Source organism: Loxodonta africana, unplaced genomic scaffold (genome assembly GCF_030014295.1).
Source record: "Loxodonta africana isolate mLoxAfr1 unplaced genomic scaffold, mLoxAfr1.hap2 scaffold_236, whole genome shotgun sequence".
Taxonomy (NCBI): domain Eukaryota; kingdom Metazoa; phylum Chordata; class Mammalia; order Proboscidea; family Elephantidae; genus Loxodonta; species Loxodonta africana.
In genome coordinates, this window is record NW_026974968.1 from 70,659 (window position 1) to 88,344 (window position 17,686).

The window sequence follows — 17,686 nt, forward strand, 5'->3', positions numbered from 1 at the left end:
CTATGCCACCAGGCCTCCTCTTGATACACAGTCCACCCTAATTCACCACTGTGTTAGAAAAAGGTTTTGCTATTCTGAAATAAGAACTTTTTACTATACTTTTGTGTTCGTGGTTGCTTTGGGTATGTCTTTAAGCACTGAACAGTTAACTCATACCCATTAAAAACCCATTGCCACTGAGTCTATTCCAACTCATAGCGTCCCAATAGGGCAGAGCAGAACTGTGCCATAGACTTTCCAAGGAGCGCCTGGTGGATTTGAACTGATGACCTTTTGGTTAGCAGCCATAGCTCTTAAACACTACACCACCAGTGTGGGAGGGGTTTAATTGATAACATGATGTCTGGGCTCCAAGGGAGATGGAATGGATGTGCAGGAGAAGGGCATGCAGAGTCAGCCTGTATAGTCCCCTGAACTCTGTTCAAGATCATACCTCAGTAATCACTTGAATCTAAACATACAACTTTAACAGTTGATGTAAATGACTTTACACATGAATTTTGGAACGCAACTATTTCTCAATGGAAGTTTCTTCAACTAAGCTGTTTGTATTCCCTTGATAATTATGAAAGCTAACATTTATTGTGTTCATTCTGTGTGTAAGGCCTTTTTCTAAGTGCCTTGTGTGTTTTATTTAACCTGCGTAACAACCTTTTGAATAAGACTCATTTTAGAAATGGGAAACTGAGGCAGTGAGAGGTAAAGTAACGTTCCCAGATCAACCAGCTGATAGATTGAGTTAGGATTTAAACCCAGGCAGTTTGTTTCAGAATTTGCTTATGTAATCACTGTACATGACAGCAGTGAGCCCTAGTGGCTGTGTGGCTAAAGAACTTGGCTGCTAACTGAAAGGTCAGTGGTTCGAACCCACCAGCCTCTCTGCAGGAGACAGATGTGGCAGTCTGCTTCAGTGAAGACTTACAGCCTTGGAAACCCTATGTGGCAGTTTTACTCTGTCCTTTGGGGTCACTATGAGTTAGAATCGACTTGATGACAGTGGGTTTTGGCACATAATACTAATGTGCAGTGTATTCTGTATGCCGTGTATATGTTCAGAAACTAATTTTCCCAACATTTATGCCATATATAGATTACCAATCCAGTTGCCGTTGAGGAGATTTTCACTCATGACGACCCCGTGAGTTTTCAGAGTAGGACTGCCCTCCATACGGTTTTCAATAGCTGTAACCATTTGGAGGTAGATTGCCAGGCCTTTCTTCCAAGGCAACTGAGTGGATTTAAACTGCCAACCTTTCAGTTAGTAGCTGAGCACTTAACTCTTTGTGCCACCTAATACATATATATACTAGGAGGTTTTCCTCCTTATTTGTACTTTAATGTTTTGTAGCCTCTTATGAATAGTTGTTCCTGGCAGTGAACTAGATGCTAAAGAACAGAATAGGCACATGTAACCCTCTCTCACCTTCTCCCTCCCCTCTTTCACAGAGATGAAATGAAAAGGAATTAATGAGGACAGATTATTGGATTAGGGCCCATACTCAGGGCTCTAACAGCATGGGGAGTTTCTCCTGTCACTTCAGTTCAGGAATTGGCACCTGCTTTTTGTGAATCACAAATACCAGTGCTTTATATCAAGCCATTTAGATTTGGGCTATGGAGCAGTGACTTAAAAAAATTAAATTTTATTTTCAGAGATTTTTTCTGTTAATTGTTTACATTTATTTTAATTGTATATTCTGAAACCGCTACAAAAAGGCATGAAATAATTGTTTAAATTTTAATTCGTATGGGTCAAAATGTATGTTAAACTACCTATTGTCGCCTTCACAGTCGTTGTTATGTTTGAGCCGGTTGTTGTGGCCACTTGTTACCAAGTATGACTTTCTTCTCCAGGGACTGATCTCTCCTGACAACATGTCCAAAATATGTGAGATGAAGCCTCGCCATTCTTGCTTCTAAGGAATATTCTGGCTGTACTTCTTTCAAGACAGATTTGTTCATTCTTTTGGCAGTCCGTGGTATATTCAATATTCTTTGCAAATACCGTAATTCAGTGCCTTCAATTTTTCTTTAGTCTTCCTTATTCATTGCCCACCTTTCGTGTGCGTATGAGGTGACTGAAAACACCATGGCTTGAGTCAGGCGCACATTAGTTTTCAAGGTGACATCTGTGCATTTGAACACTTTAAAGAGGTCTCTGGCAGCAGATTTGCCCAATGCAATGTGTCGTTTGATTTCTTGACTGCTGCTTCCGTGGGTGTTTATTGTGGATCCAAGTAAAATGAAGCCCTTAGTGATGTCAACATTTTCTCCGTTGTCATGATGTTGCTTATTGGTCCTGTTGTTAGGCTGTTGGTCTGTAGTCTTTGATTTTCTTCAGTAAATGCTTTACGGCCTCTTCACTTTCAACAAGCGAGATTGTATCATCTGCATATCTCAGGTTATTAATGAGTCTTCCTCCAATCCTGATGCCTTATTCTTCTTCAGACAGTCCAGCTTCTCGGATTATTTGCTCATCATACAGGTCAAATAGGTATGGTGAAAGGATACAATGGAGATGCACACCTGTCTTGACTTTAAACCATGCAGTATTCCTTGTTCTGTTTAGATGACTGCCTCTTTTTCTATGTACAGGTTTCTCATGAGAACAATTAAGTGTCCTGGAAATCTCATTCTTCCCCATGTTATCCATAATTTGTTATGAGCTGGAGTAGGTCTCAGAAAAAATGTGCCATTTCTTCCAGTTGGTCCTGCACGGCTGCCTACTTCCCTAGGCATGATTCTTCACACTGCTCCATCTTCTTTCCTGTGTGTGTCTCCTGCCCTCCTCAGTGGCTGGGGAAAATGATAGTAGTCCACTATGAGATTTATTCTTTTATTATACTTTATTTTATCATTTGTTTTTATAACATAGTTCCGTTAAAATCAAGGGTAATAAAAATGTTTGTGTGATGGAAGTGGATAATCCCACCCATTGTGTCCATCTAAAGTTTCATGAGAAAACTGTGCCCACAACAGAGGGCTCCCACTCCTCTGGCTCACTGTATTTTCTCCTTGTTTATTTGCTCTTCCCTCTTTCCTGATGCATGCATGGGACCACTGAGCTTCAGGACTCCACAATTCTCCTTTTCATACCAGTGTTACTGTAATCTTGGGTTCATGGGCTGCCTTGCCACAGATTTACTCATTCTGTTTCTGTTAATTATTTCATTACTTAAAAATCTCTCATGAATTTTTCCAGAAGTACATTCTATTCCTCAAAAACTTGGAAGCAATGGGAAAGTATGCAATAAATAACAAGAAAACATACGTAATGCATAGAATAAATTATTAACGTTCCGATATGTCTGTTATCTTACTTACATTGGCATGTATGCGTATTAGAGTCTCTGGTTGATGCAAATGGTTAATATCTTGAGCTGCTGACAGAAAGTTGGAGTTCAGGTCCACCCAGAATTGCTGTGAAAGAGAGGTCTGGCAGCCTACTTCCGAAAACTCAGCCATTGGAACCCCTATGGAGTACAGTTCTACTCTGGTACAGTGGTGTCATCATGAATCAGAACTGACTCAGTGGCAACTGGTTTCATGTGTGTATTAGCGCACACATTTATGTATATTAACACGGATATTATATCCTGATATTTTCATTCATCATTAGTCTTTTCTCATGATAAATTTTTTTTTTTTAATGAGGGCATTAAATTACTTTATAATATTCTGTGTGCATGTAGTATATGTTTTTTAACGATTTGACTATAGTTGCAATAATAAATGTGCATGTTTCTAGTAATCTTCAACGTATACTTACATCTTTTTAACATACATCTCTGTCATTAAATCTCTTTGTTTAATTATTGTTTAACACTCTTTACGCCTAAGAGATGGTCTCAGAAGCAGCCCTGATCAGTTTTTCTCCCTCTTACTCATGAAGCCCCTTAATGTATCCCAAGGTATCAACTACGAAGGATTTTACGTACTTATCGTTTGTTTATTTTTCTTTCAGTCAGTATATTCCATGGGCCAGAAATAGTCTATGTTATGCAGATACAGTGGTGAAAGGTACACACTGTCCCTGTCGTCATGAAGGGGACAACCCAGTGCAGGTGGGAGGAGCACTGGGGAAATGCAGCTGAGAGCAAGGACAGACAACCCTCCAGGAACCACACTGGACTTCAGAGAGGCTTGTTGGCTGCTGTTCACCTGGCAGGCTTCTAGATACCCGAGTACCCTTGGGCTTGGTGCCTGCTCCTCTCTCTGTTGACACCCTCCCTCTAGGATGCCTCAGTGAGTTCACTGCTGTCTATTTGTAGCTAAGGACATGAGGTTTATACCTCCATCCATTCAAACTCCTCCTGGGTCCAGACTCATATATTCAAATGTCAGCCTAACTCTCTGTATTGACCTCTTTATGCATTATAATGATACATTCCTCATATGGCCATCATGAAAGCAAACATGAAAGGAAAAGCACAGGAGTGCCTGGCACCAGTGTAGGTACTCAATGAACATTAGCTGTTGGTATTATCCTTGACATCTCCGTGTGGGGTGAAGTTTTATTACCTGACATCTCCATGTGAATATCTAACAGCTACACCATGTTATCTAGGCTATGAAACAATTCTTGGTTCCAACCACCATTCTTTTCTTATCCATGAATTTCTCAAGGCTTTGGTGATGGGATTGTGTGTTTTTCCACACAATGGATGTGATTAGGAATGGTTGGCCAGGTCCTACACAATAAATTGCTCCAGCATTCCTTTGGGTGACCATTGAGACAAGTTTCAGCCAACAAATGTAGCAAAGAATTGGAACCACTCTCAGCTGTTCATGCGAGTACTCTCAATCCAGAATATCTGGTAAGTCGACTGTTAGGGATTGAATTGTGTCCCTCCAAAATGTATGTGGAAATCCTAACCCCTGTACCTGTAAATCTGACCTTGTTAGGAAAGAGGGGGCCTGCTTTTATTATGTGAATGAGGTCATACCAATGTAGGGTGGGTCCTAAGCCTAACTCTTCTTAGTTATAAAAGGAGCAGAATACACACAGACACAAACAGGTGAAAAGGAAGACAGACAAAGAAGACAGATGCTTCTAGAAGGCCAGGAACACAAATGATTGCTGGCATCTACTAGAAGCTGAGGTAGACAAGGAAGGACCTCCCACTACAGCCATGCCCTGAATTCGAACGACTACCTGCTAAACTGTGAGAAAATAAATTTCTGTTCTTTAAAGCCACCCAGTTGTGTTATTTTTTGTTATGGAGGGACTAGGTAGCTAACACACATACCCGTTCTTATAAGTTCAGCCCAGTGCAGAATAATTTTCTTCCCTCCTTGGTCTAGACCACCCGAACCTGCTCTTTCCCTATCAGTGTCCTTTGCTTTCACCTAAGAGCTATGACAGAGTCAGCTTGATGCTGATGCATTGAAATTTCAATTTATTTTTTATTTATGATTACTATTAATTCCATTATTTTCTACAGTTTTCAATGGAGACAGTCCTATAATCTATGAATAGCATTTATACTTTTTCTCTTTTTGTACTAGCTTACACTTCCGGTGTTCAATGTTTAATAAAAGTAATGATAGAAGCACCCTTATTTTATTGTTTATTAATTTTAAAGAGAATGTCCCACACGTCACCATGAACTATCATGCTAGTTGTAGTTTTCCACGTTCGGGAACTCCTTTTCTGTTCTATATTTGTTCCTAGTCCTTATCTCTCCGTGTGATTGGATTTTATCAACCTGCTTTGCCCCCATCTCTTGAGGTGAGCATATGTCTTCGCTTCTTTCACCTATGCATGTGGTGAGTGAAATTACTAAATCTTTAACGTTCACTCAAATTTGTATGCCTACAATAAACCGCCTTGATCATGGCATGTTACGTGGTTTATACTTTGCTGGATTTCCTTTGCTGGCATCTTACGTAGGGTTTTGCATTTCAGTTACTGAGTGTGCTTGTCCTCTAACTCTTCTTCTACCATCCTTCTCTAAAATTTGTTATCATTTTTAAACTAGGCTTAAGGATCAAGTTAGGGGAGTATCTCATGGTTTTCTAATCTCTGTTGACTATGTACAAGATTAAAATGACTGTTTCTTGCATGTTTGCTGGAACCTGACTGGAAACGATCTAGGTCTGCCATTTTCTTTGTAGGGAGATCTTGAACTACTGACCCATTTTATTTCGTGGTTAAAGGCATCTTCTGGTGCTAATTTACTTAGAAAAAATTCTGATGCATGTTCTAGGTTGCTCGAATCTCATCTTCAAATATTGATTATCAGGGCTTGTAGCCTCATGCAAGGCAATTCATCAATCCCAGATTTCCCCAAAGTCAGGCTCTGCAACTCTTCCCGGTACCAAATTCCCTCATTTAAGACTTATTTGCAAAGAGACAACAGTATGCTATCTATGCAGTTGTTTATCCGCAACCTTCTTGAGTCCATAATGTGAGGATACAGTCTTCTAATACTTTTTTTGTAATTGTTCTCTTTCTTATTTTTTTTTTCCTTTTTTCACTGCCAATACCCACCCCCCCCAGTCTAGTAGTTTTAAAGTTGTGCGTTTCAGGTTCAAGTCTGTAATCCAACTGAGCTTCTGTGTGTGCTGCATGTGTGCATCAAAAGAACGCGCTTCTAGAAGCAGAAAGCAGGCAGTGCGACTGTTGGGTGGTTGGTGGGGTAGGGGGAGGGGAGCTGCTGCCCAGAGAGGGCGCCCGAGGGAGGCAGGAGATGCCGGGCTGCCCACCGCAAGCCCACAGGCTCCAAGGAGGAGGAACCTGCGTGCGCCATGAGCCTTTTGAGACAGGCCCAAGCCCACCCAGCCGGGTGCTAACCTCGCATCCGCCAGGCTTGCAGGTTCCACCAGGACTAGGGGAAGCCTAAGGCCGAGGAGGGCAAGGTCTAGGGTCTGGACCTGAGAACTGGTTCTGCCACTTGTGATCGCAGCGCTTATGCTGGAAAGGAGGGCAGGAAGCATATCGCAACGTGTGTCCGGACGATGACCCAGAACGGGGGAGCTGTGGTCACCCACGGACTCTGGGTCTGCATATGGAGGCCCCCAGGGTGCAATTCCAGGAGCAGAAGGCAAAGCCACAGAGGCCAAAGTGCACCTCGCCGATGCTTCCCAGGGGCATTTCCCCAAATATGGGGAGCAGTCCCTCCTCTGGGCTAGGGACTTTGTTTCCTCCATTGTCATCACTGACTGTGAGCAGAATCTAGTCTATGCAGACTAATGAGGAGTTATCAAAATGAGCTCCAAACTCCGGATTTGAGTTAAGGATCATAAATTAACACAGAGAAATATGACTTTAGCAATAAGTGACTGTTTGAAGCCCAAGTTGCCTTAAAACACGGAATTTCAGTCTTTCAGCTCCTCTGCTAATCTAGTGACTAAGAACAGGATCTCACTGGAGCTCAAAGATGTGGGGCACTGGGAATACTCTGGGTCTGTCTGCTCACGGCTGATTGCCTGATCCCAGTTTTATTATACAGCTTAAATACAGACCAGAAGAGGAGTTTGGGGCTTGACACCTGACATCTTAACACCAGTTCCTGTTTCTTGAGGAAGGAAGAGGTAAAATAAATCAGCGTTTACTGTGTAGTTCTCCATCCCCAGAAGTCCTGATGAAGACCCTCTCAGGTAAGGATTGACAGGGAGTGGCTTGGTTTACTATTCAACTTTGTCCTTCAGTCACTTTGTTTATGTCCTGTATGTAAACTATTATGCATTGACAGAAGCATTCTAATTCTTATGCAGAATGACTAGACCTGCTGCAGAATGACTATATTGTGCCTCCCTTGGGCACCCCTGTCTGCGCAGCACCCCCCACCCCCAACTGCCCAACCGCCTCTCTCCTGGCATTCTGCTTCTAGAAGTATGTTCTTTTGATGCAGAGATGCAGCACACACAGAATCCCAGCTGGATTACAGACTTGAACCTGAAGACCTTATGCAGAATGACTATTTATGAACCCCTAAGCTTAGTACTAAAGCAGGTACTTACTCCTCAGAGAAGGCCCTGGGGGAGGTTGATACATGCATTCCCCAGTGCTCCTGCTGCTCTAGAAGTGCCTGAAATGCCTCTCTGGGAAAGGCCTTCAGAGTAGGCTCATGGCCCACGTGGGAATTCAGGCCTATTTTTCTGTTAGAACATCTCATTTCGCTCTGAAAATTTTATTATCCAGTTTATTCACCAGGCATGAGTACAGACATCTCATATTTTCAAAATAATCCCATTCTCTAATACTAATTTGCCACCAAGAGTATATTCCAAAGTGTTTCCAAATAGGCTAGAAAGTCTTTCCAAAGAGGGGAGTCCTGCGCCATGTTGTGCAGTGACAGCAGGGTTGGCATAATATGTTTACCCAGATACCTACCACTTTTTAAAAATTTTTTATTGTGCTTTATTTGAAACTTTACAGAGCAAATTACTTTCTTGTTCAGCCATTTATACACAATTGTTTTGTGACATTGGTGGCAATATTCATGATGTGTCAGTATTCTCTTCTATGCTCCAGTTCCCCGTTTCCATCCGCCATGATTCCTGTTCCATCCTGCCCTCTTTTCTGTGCTTTTGGGCAGGTTTTGCACTTTTGGTCTCATACACACGATTGAACTAAGAAACACTTTCTTCACGTGTGTTATTGTTTGTTTTATAGACCTGTCTAATCTTTGGCTGAACGGCAAACTTCAGAAGGTACTTTCCACTTTGTTGCTTTCCATAATTCCTGAAATTCCAAGCCTGCCACCTGAAGAACTTCCTTAGTGTTTCATTTAGAACAAGTCTGGTGGCGATGAATTCTCTTAAGCGTCCTTCACCTGAGAATGTCAGTATTTTTCCTTTACTCATGAAGGAAATAACAGCCTATAGAACACTGGGTTAATGTTTCTTTTCTTTCAGTGTTGAAAAAATGTTGTTTTCACAGCCTTTTGGCCTCCATGGCTTCTGATGATGAATACAGAGTCATTCCAATTGTTTCTCCTGTGTGAGATGAGTTGTTTTCTCTCTAGCTTCTTTGAAGATATTTTCTTGGTCCTTGTTATTCCACAATTGACAGTGAGGCATTTGGGCGTAAAATTATGTGAGTTTAACTTGTTGGAGTTTGCATAGCTTGTTGAATCTGTAAGTTTATGTCTTTCAACAAATTGGGAAAGTGTTGAGCCAGTATTTCTTTAGATACTTTTTTCTACACCACATATTTTCTCTACACCTTATGGAATTCCAGTAAATAAATGTTAGATATTTTTGGATTTTTTTGAGGCTCTGTTCATTTTTTTTTTCAATATTTGTCCTCTGTTTTCAGATTGGATATTTTCAATTGAACTATTTTCATCTCATTGATCCTTTTGTCTGTCAACAGCATTCCGCTGATCAAGTGAATTTTTTATCTCTATTTTTCCTGTCTAAAATTTTCATTCGTGAATGGTTTCTATGTATTTTTCTATTTTTCTAAGGTGTGCCCGTTACTTCTTTGAGCGTGGTTAAAGTAGCTTTTTAAAGTTTTTGTCTATGATTCCAAGACTATGTCTTACTTCAATCTTACAGAAAATGTTGATGTTGTTTGTTTTAGCAATCACTTGACCCAGTTATGTTCAGGCTGCAGGTTCTTTCCCAACTTCTGGATGCTGTGGCTCAGATGTCAGTTCAGATTTTGAAGACTTTGCGATGATATTTGGTTGTAATCTATGGGAGTGTCACTCAGTCTGGGACCTTGTTGGTGTTCTAACCCATAATGCAGTTCTCAAAGGATTGATCTACTTCTTGGAGTCAGAGCAAAGCATATGCAACTATGGGAGTGGAGGGGGGTATGAAAAACAACTTTATGGTATCCCTCTCTTGAGCCACCTGGTCTCTGTCTCTCTGAGGCTCTCTGATGTCTGAGCAGCTACCTTCCTTGTCCACTGGCAAGAATGTTGGGGCTTTAATCTCTTCATTCTGCCGTGCAATTAAGTGACTGGGTCTGCCTATGAGGCCAAATATTGGTAAGATGGAGAAAATGTAACAGAGATTCCTCTATATTATTTGGTCCTTATATACTTAGGTCAGAGAGAAGGCACACTGTTTCTGGTGATACTTCCAAACAGGTGTGGAGAAAAAGGCATTAACAGGTGGATAGCTGCATACTAGGTGTTACGGATTAAACTCTGTCTTCCCAAAATGTATATATCAGCTTGACTAGGCCATGCTTCCCAGTATTGTGCGATTATCCACCATTTTGTCAGCTGGTGTGATTTTCCAATGTATTGTAAATCCTACCTCTAGGATGTTAATGAGCGAAGATTTGAAGCAGTTATGTTAAGGAGGCAGGGCTCAATCTACAAGATTAAGTTGTGTTTTAAGTCAGTCTCTTTTGAGATATAAAAGAGAAAAGAGCAGAGAGACAGGGGGACCTCAGTACCACCAAGAAAGAAGTGTCAGGAGCAGTGCATCCTTTGGACCTAGGATCCCTGTGCTGAGAACCTTCTTGTCCAGGGGAAGATTGGTGACAAAGACCTTCCCCTAGGAGTGACAGAGAGAAAGTCTTCCCCTGGAATTGGCACCCTGAATTTGGACTTATAGCCTCCTAGACTGTGAGGGAATAATTTTCTTTGTTAAAGTCATCCGTTTGTGGTATTTCTGTTACAGGAGCACTAGATATCTAAGACACTAGGTACCAGGAGATGTACATTTCCCAGCTCTTTCACTCCCAGGGCCACTATGACTAAGTAGCCATTGCCATAAATCCATGTGAGCAGACTATTCTGATTACTGCTTTGACTCTACTGTCTGTTATGGTAACCACACCCACCTTGTCTTTGTTGATTGAGTGCCACCACTTGGCTGCTACCACCACGGGGTCCAGTCAACTGCATTGTAGTTAGGTGTCTTAATTCAGTTAGGGCAGTTCTCACTGTGGACTCTTACTTACATAAAATAGCAACCACAGAAGTCTTCAATAATGCTGGGGCTTGCTGCACAAATTTGTACCTCACCGCTATGGTACAAAGAAAGCCCTCTGGGCACTCCGTGTGTGGGTCTGTGGGTCCAGCCTAATAAATCCATTCTAACCTGCCAGTTTCCCTCAGCCTTTGGTTACCTTCTCCTACAGTATACAATGGCAGATCTGCCATTTCCACTTGATTTATTGTAGGCCACCACTTAATCCATGCTTCAGTAAACCAACCAAATAAACTATGACGTCCTTTTCTAACCTCTCAAGCTGAAACACTGAATGAAGAATCTATGCTTCCTGGGTCTATATCAATAAACTCAGACTAATCCACCTTTATGTTGCTTGCACCATTATCCCACACCCATAATAGCCATTCCCACACATGTTCACCAGGTTTCTGTATGTATGTATGTATTAGAAAAATCAAGCAGTTCTTTTGGAGTTTAGCATACCTTCTCCTGGGTCACACTTCATAGTTCACCTTTTGGGGCTTGTTGGGACTGAAGTCTAGGTATAGGTCTAGAAGCAAAAATGGGCAGTGGCAGTGGGATGTTCAGCCGTGTCTTATAAGACATCTGCCTAAGGTGATGCCCCAGGCAATGCCCCAGATACCACCCCAGGAGATAACTCAAACAAGACACTTCAGGCACAGCTGAGGGTAATCTCATTAGATGGAGGTGGAAGGGATAATTGTTTTACTGGGAAGGGTGCCTTAGCAGGCAAAATTAGAGAATCTCTTCAGATGGGAGTAAGAGGTCTGGTTCTGTTAGGAAGAGCGATTCAACAGAAATTGGAGGTTCATTGTCCCCCGCTTCCTGACTGTCTGCCCATATGTCCTCATCCCAAGTTTCAGGATCCCATTTCTTCCCAATCAGTGCCCTCACTCTAACTTCAGACACCATTTGAGGCTGGATATTCAACTGGCGCTTTAATTCAGTCACTCTTATGATAAGAATCTGAGTTTATTTTTGGCAGCATTAGCCTTGTTACTATAAGAAATATGGTTTTCTTTCTGGGCACAAGTGGCAGCTTTCAGATCTTGTATGTGGTGCTTCAGCTTTGAGCCCATTTCTTTCATTCACCAGTGTGACTAGCAAAAGCAGGACTAACCAAGCAGCTTCCTTATTATTCTTATTCTGACAAAATTATAGAAAAGTATCAAATATGTAATCAGGCAGAGCCTTGTCTCTCACAAATATTTGATCCAGTGGTAGTAGTATTTTGCGTATTTCTATTGTCACCTCCCACCATGGATTAGCAATAGCCTGTTTACTACTGGAGACAGTCATCAGTGCCTTTAAGACTAGCCAGACTTGAGAATCAATTCAGAAAACTCATCCTTAAGATTTGGTTCCTCTAGAACCACAGTAGGTACCAAATGTCTTAGCTGGGATCTCTAGAGATGCAAAACTAGTGAAGAGAATATATATATATGGAAAACCTAGTCGCATAATGGTTAATAGCTATAGCTGCTAACCAAAAGGTTAGCAGTTCGAATCCACCAGGCGCTCCTTGGGAACTCTGTGGGGCAGTTCTACTTTGTCCTGTAGGGTCACTATGAGTTGGAACCGACTCGATGGCAATGGGTATATATATATACACACACACACATACACACATACATATATATATGCATACATATGTTAGTTGTGGCTGTTAGATGCCATCGATCCTGTGTAAAACAGAATGAAACACCGCCTGATCCTGAACCATCCTCACAATCATTGCTATGTTTGAGCCCATTCTTGCAGCCATTGTGTCAGTTCATGTTGTTGAGCGCCTTCCTCTTTTTTTCTGACCCTCAGCTTTTCCAAGCATGATGAGCCTCTCCTGGGACAGGTCCCTCCTGAAAATATGTCCAAGGCACGTGAGACGAAGTCTCGCCATCCTTGCTTCTAAGGTGCATTCTTGGTGTACTTCTTCCAAGATGGTTTTGTTTATTCTTCTGGCAGTCCATGGTATATTCAGTATTCTTTGCCAACACCATATTTTAAATGAATCAGTTCTTCGGTTTTCCGTATTCATTGTCTAACTTGCTCAAGCATGTGAGGTGATAGAAAATATCATGGCTTTGCTCAGGCACACCTTAGTCCTCAAAGTGACATCTTTCTTTCTCAACACTTCAAGGAGGTCTTTTGCAACAGATTTGCCCAATGCAATACATTGTTTGAATTCTTGACTGCTGCTTCTGTGGGCATTGATTATGGATTCAAGTTAAATGAAATGCTTGATGACTTCAGTATTTTCTCTGTTTATCATGGTGTTGCTTACTGGTCCAGTTGTGAGAATTTTTGTTTTCTTTATGTTGAGGTGTAATCCATACTGAAGGCTGTAGTGGTTGCTCTTCATCAGTAACTGCTTCAAGTCCTCTTTACTTTCAGCAAGCAAGGTCGTATCAGCTGCATATCATAGGTTGTTAGTGAATCTTTCTCCAAAACTAATGCCATGTTCTTGTTCTTCGAGACCAGCTTCTCAGAATGTTTGCTCAGCATACAGATTGAGTAAGTATGGTGAAAGGATACCACCATGACACATAACTTTCTGATTTTAAACCACACGGTATCCCCTTGCCCTACTCAAATGACTGCCTCTTGGTCTACGTAGATATTCCGCATGAATACAGTTAAGTGTTCTGGAATTCCCATTCTTTGCTAAGCTATCCATAATTTGTCGTGAGCCACACAGTTGAGTGTGCTTGTATAGGAAACAAAAATAGGTAAACATCTTACTGATATTCTCTACTTTCAGCCAAGATCCATCAGACATCAGAAATGATATCCCACGTTCCATGTCTTCCTCTGAATCCAGCTTGAATTTTTGGTAGTTGCCTGTCTGTGTACTGCTGCAACTGTTTTTAAATTATATTCAGCAAAATTTTTCTTGCGTGGGATGTTAATGACATTGCTCGATAATTTCCGCATTGCGTTGGACCACCTCTCTTTGAAATGGGTACACATATAGATCTCTTTCAGTCATTTGGTCAGGTAGCTGTCTTCCAAATATATTGGAATAGTCAAGTGAGCGCCTCCAGCACTGCGTCCCTGTGTTGAAACATCTCATTTGGTACTCCATCAGTTCCTGGAGCCGTGTTTTTTGCCAATGCCTTCAGTGCAGGTTGGAGTTCTTCCTTCAGTACCATCAGCTCTTGATCCAATGCTACCTCCTGAAATGGTTGAACGTCGACCAATTCTTTTTGGCGTATTGAGTCTGTGTATTCCTTCCGTCTTCTTTTGATGTTTCCTGTGTTGTTCGATATTTTGCCCATAGAATCCTTCCTTCAGTATTGCACCTAGAGGCTTGAATATTTCCTTCAGTTCTTTCAGTTTGAGAAATGCCAGGTGTTTTCTTCCCTTTTGGTTTTCTAACTCCAGATCTGTTCACATTATTATTATCATACTTTGTCTTCTCCAGCTTCCCTTTCAGGTATTCTGTTGAGCTCTTTTACTTTATTTTTCCTTCCATTCTCTTTAGCTACTGTACATTCAAGAGCAAGATTCAGAGTCTCTTGTGACATCCTCTTTGGTCTTTGCTTTCTTTCCTGTCTTTCTAATGACTTTTTGTTTTTTTCATATATGATGTCCTTGCTATCATCCCACAACTAATCTGGTCTTCGATCATTAGTGTGCAGTGCATCAAATCTATTCTTGAGATGGTCTCTAAATTCAGGTTTGATATACTCAAGGGCATACTTTGACTCATGGACTTGTTTTAATTTTCTTCAGCTTCTACTTGAACGTGAATATGAGCAACTGATCATCTGTTCTGAAGTCAGCCCCTGGCCTGATTCTGACTCATGGTATTGACCTTCTCCATCATCACCTTCCACAAATTTGATTCCTATCTATTCTGCCTGGAATGGTTCACGAGTATAATCACCATTTATGTTCCTGACGAAAGGTATGTGCAATGAATAAGTCATTGGTCTTGCCAAATTCTATCATGTAAGCTTCATTGTCATTTCTATCATCAATACCTTATTTTCCAACTGCTGATTTGTCTGCTTTGTTTTCAACTTCGCATTCTAATTACGTAATTATCAGTACATCTTGATTGATGAATGCATCACGTTTGATCAGTTTCAAACTGCGGAACTTGGTAAAAACCTTCAACCTCTTCATCTTTCACATTCATAATTTGTGTGTAAATTTGAATAATAGTCTTATTAACTGGTCTTCCTGGTAGGCCTGTGAATATTATCCTATTGATCGTAGTGTTCTACTTCAGAAAAGATCTTGAAATGTTCTTTTTATCGATGAATATGATGCCGTTCTCTTCAGTATCTCAATCCTGGCATAGTAGAACATATCATTGTCTAGTTTAAAATGTCCAAAACCAAGCTATTTCAGCTCACTAATGCCTTGGATTACTGACCTTTATGCATTCCATTTCATTTTTGATGACTTCCAATTTCCCTAGATTCATACTTCCTTCATTTCACGTTCTGATTATTAAAGGATATTTGCATCAGTTTCTTCTCATTATGAGTTGTGCCCCATCAGGAAACGTCATTAAAGTGGGATCTACTTTGAGAAGGTAGCTCTTCCCCACTCATATTTTGAGTGCCTTCCAACCTAAGGGGTTATCCTCTGTCATTCAATCAGACAGTGTTCCAGTACTATTTGTAAGATTTCACTGGCCAGTTGTTTTTAGAAATAGGTCACTAGGTCCTTTTTCCTAGTCTGTCTAAATCCAGAGCTCCACTCAAACCAGTCTACCATGGGTGAACATGGTGGTATTTGAAATACCGGTGGCATAGCTTCTAACATCACAGCAACATGCAAGCCACCACAGTACAACAAACTGACAGAAGAGTGGTGGGAGTTAAAAATAGGAAGAACCAAAAAGAGTGCTTCTTCCATGTCTGCTGATTTAGAGGAACCATGAGAAATTGTCAAGTGAAGAGTGATTCAGAGAAAAACATGGGTAGAGTGTGACCTAATTTCCATAAAAACAAACAAATGAATGTACTTACATGTGTCCCGGCAAAAAGAAGTGTGTAAAAGGGTACATATGTATCTTTGGACACTGGACACTTTGGGGGAGCAGGTACAATATACTTATGTGGGGATGGCTCTTATTATAACTTCTGTATACAAATCTCTTGTTAAATGTGTTATAAGAATGTAAAACTTTTTAAAGTTTAATAACATCATAGGTGTATGTGTGTGTATTTGAAACCTTTTTTTTTTTTGACTATTTGATATATGTGTTTTTTCGTTATCTAGTGTGGCTATAGCAGAGATTCCACAAGTGGATGCCTTTAACAAACAGAAACTTATTCTCTCACAGTTTAAGAAGCAAGAAGTTTGAAGTCAGGGCACCAGCTCTAGGAGAAAGCTTTCTCTCTTTGTGGCTCTGGGGGAAAGTCCTTGTCATCCATCTTCCCCTGGCCTAGGAAATTCTCAGCGCGTGGACGCTGGGTCAAAAGGACATGCTCCACTCCATGCACTTCTTCCTTGGTGGTATGAGGTCCCTCTCATTTCTGCTCACTTTTCTCTTTGTATCTCAAAAGAGACTGACTCAAGACTCACCCTTATCCTGTAGATTGTGTCCTCCCTCATTAACCTAACTGCCTCTAATCCCGCCTCATTAACATTACAGAGGTTAGAATTTACAACACATAAGTAATCACATCAGATCACAAAATGCAGGACAACCACACAATACTGGGAATCATGGCCTGGCCAGGTTGGCACACATTTTGGGGGACACTATTCAATCCATAACAATAGAGAAAACACTGTCTTCAATGCCAGATTCAGAGACTTTTATCCATCTATGAAGGGCAAACACAGAAATTGAACAAAATTCAGACCAGCGAATTATTGCTTGCTCTTGTAACTAATGACTTCTTCTGGTCTCTATGCCTCGAAATGGCCAAAAAGAATTCTGTGAGGATTAATGCAGTTATTGCTAAAACATCTACTGAATTTGCATGTCTACAGGTAAGGAAGAATACTTGATTCATTAAGTAACACAGGGACCCTTAGACTATTGTTCTCCTTCTCTGATATGCCACTATCACCTTCTCCCCTTGTTGCTCTCCTGAAAAACCCACACTTGTATATTCTAGGCTTTTTTTCAGGATTGAATTTGCAGGAAGTTGAAGATATATCTTTGAAAGATAAAGAAGACTTTGGCCACATTGTCTTTAGACAGTCGAACTTCCCAGCCAACCTCTGTGCAGGATGGGAATTCACAATCCCTCCTACTCAGTACCTCTGAGCAGGACGGGATTTCTGTTTCATTATCAGGAGACTGTGGAATTCACCCCTCTTCAGAAAACTTACTTTCCTTTGCCTCAAACTGTCCCTCTCAGGATCTGTCACGGTCACTCTGAGAAATTCACATGGGCAGCCTGTATGGAAGTGCCCATCCTAGAGGCCCTGCCCTCCCTTCCTTGCTCCATAGGGATTCCTCTGACACTTGGGGTCACATCTCCCAGGGAGTACACACCTCTGGCACTTCCAGGGATTCCCAGGCCCTGGGATACTGTGGATGGGACTTGGAACTCAATCTGTTTCTTCCCATCCTCACCTTTGGTTATCTGTGTTCTGTCTTCACCAGATTTAGGAGGCCTTGTCTTCTCTTTGCTCGTTTCATCTCAGTCAGGCTTTTCTATTCCAACTCTCTGATCTCAGAACAGATCAGGTTAGACCACAGAAAAGAGAAAGACCAAGCAAACATCACTGATCTGTGCAGAAGCTGCTGGGAAGGGATTCGATTCTCATTGGTTTAGGGTTTTATGCCCGCTGCTCACCGGCAGGCAGGTTCCCCCCAGAGTCTGGCTTC

The 17,686-nt window shown here is 41.4% G+C and overlaps 2 long non-coding RNA genes across 3 annotated transcripts in view; one reads left to right on the top strand and one right to left on the bottom strand.

Moving 5' to 3' along the window:
- LOC135229340 (uncharacterized) overlaps positions 1 to 17,686 on the bottom strand; it is a 203,010-nt gene that overhangs the window by 54,544 nt on the left and 130,780 nt on the right. The window lies entirely within an intron of this gene.
- LOC135229339 (uncharacterized) overlaps positions 1 to 17,686 on the top strand; it is a 58,991-nt gene that overhangs the window by 34,633 nt on the left and 6,672 nt on the right. For both annotated transcript variants that reach the window (XR_010320118.1, XR_010320119.1), the window contains exons 2-3: positions 7,455 to 7,602; positions 14,617 to 14,791. This is a non-coding gene — a long non-coding RNA (uncharacterized LOC135229339). The remainder of the gene's footprint in view (positions 1 to 7,454; positions 7,603 to 14,616; positions 14,792 to 17,686) is intronic.